The sequence below is a fragment of the Triticum aestivum genome, chromosome 6D (assembly GCF_018294505.1).
Source record: "Triticum aestivum cultivar Chinese Spring chromosome 6D, IWGSC CS RefSeq v2.1, whole genome shotgun sequence".
NCBI lineage: Eukaryota > Viridiplantae > Streptophyta > Magnoliopsida > Poales > Poaceae > Triticum > Triticum aestivum.
The window spans coordinates 72,637,905-72,643,904 of record NC_057811.1 but is presented as its reverse complement, the minus strand read 5'-3'; positions in this window follow the sequence as shown (position 1 = coordinate 72,643,904).

Below are 6,000 nucleotides of genomic sequence, written 5' to 3'. Positions count from 1 at the left end.
GCGTTAGGGCACACCTAGCGCCGCGCCTTTCCATGTCATGCATCGTCACGCATTGTTTGCTTTATATTTATTGTTTCTTCCCCCTCTTCTCTCGCTAGACACCGAGACCGACGCCGCTGCTGGTGCCCCGACCGACTATGCCGTTGACGACCCCTCCTTCTTGCCAGAGAAACCAGGCAAGCCCCCCCCCCTTGATCACCAGATATCGCCTATTCTTCTCTATACTGCTTGCATTAGAGTAGTGTAGCATGTTACTGCTTTCCGTTAATCCTATACTGATGCATAGCCTGCCCTTGCTTCTACTGTTGTTACCTTTACCTGCAATCCTACCTGCTTAGTATAGGGTGCTAGTTTCCCATCAGTGGCCCTACATTCTTGTCCGTCTGCTGTGCTATACTATCGGGCCGTGATCACCTGGGCGGTGATCACGGGTATATACTTATATACTATATACATGACACATGTGGTGACTAAAGTCGGGTCGGCTCGTAGGAGTACCCGCAAGTGGATCTTTGTGGCAGAGCGACAGGGCAGGTTGAGACCACCTAGGCGAGAGGTGGGCCTGGCCCTGGACGGCGTCCGCGGTTACTTCGACATAACACGCTTAACGAGTTCTTGGTATTTGATCTGAGTCTGGCCATTTGGTCTATACGCACTAACCATCTACGCGGGAGTAGTTATGGGTATCCCGGCGTCGTGGTATCAGCCGAAGCCTTCGTGACGTCAGCGACTGAGTGGCGCGCGCCGGATTGGACTGGAACGCCACTAGGCTAGGTCTGCTTTCGGCCGCGTTCGCAACGTGCAGGTGTGCAATGGGCGATGGGCCCAGACCCCTGCGCGCATAGGATTTAGACCGGCGTGCTGACCTCTCTGTTGTGCTTAGGTGGGGCTGCGACGTGTTGATCTTCCGAGGCCGGGCATGACCCAGAAAAGTGTGTCCGGCCAAATGGGATCGAGCGTGTTGGGTTATGTGGTGGACCCCTGCAGGGAAGTTTATCTATTTGAATAGCCGTGTCCCTCGGTAAAAGGACGACCCGGAGTTGTACCTTGACCTTATGACAACTAGAACTGGATACTTAATAAAACACACCCTTCCAAGTGCCAGATATAACCCGGTGATCACTCTCTAACAGGGCGACGAGGAGGGGATCGCGGGTAGGATTATGTTATGCGATGCTACTTGGAGGACTTCAATCTACTCTCTTCTACCTGGTGCAAGATGGAGGCTGCCAGAAGCGTAGTCTTCGACAGGATTAGCTATCCCCCTCTTCTTCTGGCATTCTGCAGTTCAGTCCACCGATATGACCCTTTACACATATACCCATGCATATGTAGTGTAGCTCCTTGCTTGCGAGTACTTTGGATGAGTACTCACGGTTGCTTTTCTCCCTCTTTTCCCCTTTCTATACCTGATTGTCGCAACCAGATGCTGGAGTCCAGGAGCTAGAGATCCCGAGGATGATTCTACATGGAGTTCGGCTTCGAGGAGTAGTTAGGAGGTCCCAAGCAGGAGGCCTTGCCTTTTCGATCGTTGCTACTTTTGTGCTAGCCATCTTATGGCAACTTGTTTAACTTATGTCTGTACTCAGATATTGTTGCTTCCGCTGACTCGTCTGTGATCGAGCACTTGTATTCGAGCCCTCGAGGCCCCAGGCTTGTATTATGATGCTTGTATGACTTATTTATGTTTTAGATTGTGTTGTGATATCTTCCCGTGAGTCCCTGATCTTGATCGTACACATTTGCGTGCATGATTAGTGTACGGTCAAATCGGGGGCGTCACACATCCCCTCTTTCTTCTAACGACCATCGGTATTTTACTCGAGGCTATATTTTTATTCGTCATATGATATGTGTTTTGCTTGGAGCGTCTTGTATGATATGTGTCTTTGCTTGTTTTATTTTGTGTTTTAAGTCATCAATCCTTGCTGGACACACCTATTTGAGAGAGTCAAAATTATATCATGACTTGTTAGAATTGCTCTCCATGCTTCACTTAAATCTTTTATGAGCTAGGACTTGCTCTAGTGCTTCACTTATATCTTTTTTAGCACGGTGTGCTTAGTAGTTTTGAAGAAGTGCTCTCTTGCTTCACTTATATTTATTTGAGAGTTAGTAAAATTTTGAAGAAATTATCTCTTGCTTCACTTAAATTATTTTGAGAGAAAGAAAATTTGTTATGCTCATGATCTTCACCTATATTTGTTTGAGCTTATGAAAAGCAACACATGAAAATTAATCCCAAAGTGATAGATATCCAAGAAGGATAAAAGAAATAAAGAAAAAATGTCATGAAGATCATTGGACAAAATAAAGTTGATTCTTAGTAATAGTTTAGAGATATGATGATGTGATATGTGAGTTATGTTGATTAGTAATTGTGCTCTAGTAAGAATATTGGTGTTAAGGTTTGTGATTCCCTATGCATGCACGAAAGTCAATAATCATGCAATGAAAATTATATCCTACTTGTGGTGCATTATTCGGTGTTAATTATGCTTAATGCTTGCTTATGAGATTATTCGTTTCTTGGTTGGTCGCTTCCCAATCTTTTGCTAGCGTTCATTTTGCACCAAGTATGATCTCTATTTGTGCATCCAAAATCCTTTAAACCAGTTTTGCCACATGAGTCCACTATATCTACCTACATGCGGTATTCTTTTGCCGTTCTAAGCATATTTGCATGTGCCATCTCTAATTTTCAAAATAAACTTCTCTTTTGTGTGTTTGTTTCGCTCGTAGAACGGATGGCTAATATTTTCCATGCTGGATGTGTTATTCTCAAGATGAGTGTTTATTCACTTGTCATTGCACGAGAATAAGGAAAAGGTCTTAGGGATGCCCAGTCCCGAAATGCAAAAATGAATTTAGTTTATGTTGTCAAATAATAAATTCCTTGGAAAGTGTTGGTATGGAGGGCACCCGTGGATACGGCTAGCCATGGAAAGTGAAAGAATGGTGGAAAAAGGAATAAAATTTATTTTTTGTTTGGGAACCGCCTATGGCATATCTAGCATGGAAAGTGCTGGGAACTCTGAGTCGTTTTCGTTGGTGGGATGGACACACCTCCCAAAATGTTTTTATCTCTATTTTTCGCTTTGAGCTCTCGCACCTCTACAAATCCCTACTTCCCTCTGCGAAGGGCCTATCTTTTACTTTATGCAATTTTTAATTTGAATTTGAGTCTCCATCTTCTCTCATAAAAAGCACCAACTAGGAGGCAATATGATCATACTTAAGTATTGGGTGTAGCTAATATTCGAGTGTGTTTCATGAATGGATCAATGTTTGAGCATGATGGGCTAGGGATAACTTATTTTAGCATTGATAATTTGAAAGACATGGTTGCTTGTTGATATGCTTGAGTATCTAAATTATTATGTCAAAACTAGACTATTTCTTTGAATCACATAAAAGTCCAAATGTCCATGCTATAAAGAAAAGAATATGATGTGACATGATAGACAACACTCCACATCAAAAATTCTGCTTTTATCACTTACCTACCGGAGGACGAGTAGGAGTTAAGCTTGGGGATGCTGATACGTCTCCAACATATCTATAATTTTTTATTGTTCCATGTTGTTTTATTATGAATCTTGGGTGTTTCATAATCATTTTATAGTCATTTTATATCATTTTTTGGTACTAACCTATTTACATAGTGCCAAGTGCCAGTTGTTGTTTTTTCCATGTTTTTTACATCGCAGGAAATCAATATCAGACGGATTCCAAATGCAACGAAACTTCACGGTGATTTTTTGGGAATCAAAAGAAAGAAGTTGGGCCCTGGTTGCACCTGGGGGGAGTCCCGAGGAGGGCACAACCCACCAGGGCGCGCTAAGAGGCCCAGGCGCGCCCTGGTGGGTTGTGCCCACCTCGGGTGCCCCCCGGACTGCCTCTTTGCTCTATAAATACCCCAAAAATACCAGAACCCTAGAAGCATCGATGAAATATTCATCCAGCTACCACAGAGTCCAGAACCACCAGATCCAATCTAGACACCATCTCGGATGGGGTTCACCACCTCCATTGGTACCTCTCTGATGATGCGTGAGTAGTTCTTTATAGACCTTCGGGTCCGTAGTTAGTAGCTAGATGGATTTCTCTCTCTCACTGAATTCTCAATACAATGGTCTCTTGGAGATCCATATGATGTAACTCTTTTGCGGTGTGTTTGTTGGGATCTAATGAACTTTGAGTTTATGATCAGTCATATCTTTTTAGATCCATGAAAGTTATTTGAGTTTCTTTGATCTCTTATATGCATGATCTCTTATAGCCTCGTATTTCTTCTCCGATATTTGGGTTTTGTTTGGCCAACTTGATCTATTTATCTTGCAATGAGAAGAGGTGCCCGGTAGTGGGTACGATCTTATGGTGCTCGATCCCAGTGACAGAAGGAGAAACGACACGTATGTATCGTTGCTACTAAGGATAAAATGATGGGATCTATATCTAACGCCATAGATAAACAGATCTTGTCTACATCATGTCATCGTTCTTATTGCATTACTCCGTTTTCCCATGAACTTAATACACTAGATGCATGCTGGATAGCGGTCGATGTGTGGAGTAATAGTAGTAGATGCAGGCAGGAGTGGACGTGATGCCTATGTAATGATCATTGCCTGGATATCGTCATAATTATTTGAGGTTCTATCAATTGCGCAACAGTAATTTGTTTACCCACCGTTTGCTATCTTTCTCGAGAGAAGCCACTAGTGAAACCTACGGCCCCCGGGTCTTTTTTCTCATATATTTGCTTTGCGATCTATTTTATTTGTACTTTTTATTCAGATCTATTAAACCAAAAATACAAAAATATTTTGCTGCACTTTTTTTGTGATCTATTTATTCAATCTATTACAACTTTCTCCTGTCAACACACAATTTCTAGCGCCGTACCCCGGAAGGGATTGACAACCCCTTTAACACATCGGGTTGCGAGGTGTTGTTATTTGTGTGCAGGGGCTATTTATGTTGTGTTGCTTGGTTCTCCTACTGGGATAACCTTGGTTTATTTTCTGAGGGAAATACCTACCGTCGATGTGTTGTATCATCCTTCCTCTTTGGGGAAATACCAATGTAGCTTCAAGCGACATCATTGCTCCTACAGCGGGCCTTGCACCTAGCGGTGCTTCCAGGACGTAATTCTTCTATGCATCAATGAGGATAATCCTCAAGTTACGGACCCCGTCCTTGTAGTTGCTACCATCATCTTTCAACTTAGCTTTCTCTAGGAACGCATTAAAATTCAAGGGAACGGTAGCACGGGCCATAAATCTACAATAACATAGACATGCAAAAACTATCAGGTGCTAATTTCATGATAAATTAAAGTTCAATTAATCATATTACTTAAGAACTCCCACTTAGATAGACATCCCTCTAGTCATCTAAATGATCACGTGATCCATATCAACTAACCATGTCCGATCATCACGTGAGATGGAGTGGTTTTCAATGGTGAACATCTCTATGTTGATCATATCTACTATATGATTCACGTTCGACCTTTCGGTCTCAGTGTTCCGAGGCCATATCTGCATATTCTAGGCTCGTCAAGCTTAACCCGAGTATTTTGCACCTGCAAAACTGGCTTGCACCCATTGTATGTGAACGTAGAGCTTATCACACCCGATCATCACGTGGTCTCTCGGCACGACGAACTTTAGCAACGGTGCATACTGAGGGAGAACACTTAGAGCATCTCCAGCCGTTGGCCCCCCAGGAGGCGCTAAAAATCGCCCCCTGGGGGCGCACCGGCGCTAAACCGCGTGCTGGGGCGAGATGCCCCCCAGTCGCGGCACCCACGCTTTTTTGAAAACTCACAAACACGGCGCAAATTAAACCAAACTTCGGCGAGTTTGTTCATATTTAAAATATTTTTCAAAAAGAAAAAAAACGCTACTAGTCTGCTCCTCGCCGTCTCCCTCGCCGCTCACCGCTCCTCGCCGCCCGCCGCCCTTGCAGTTCTACATGCCGAGGAGGCTGTAG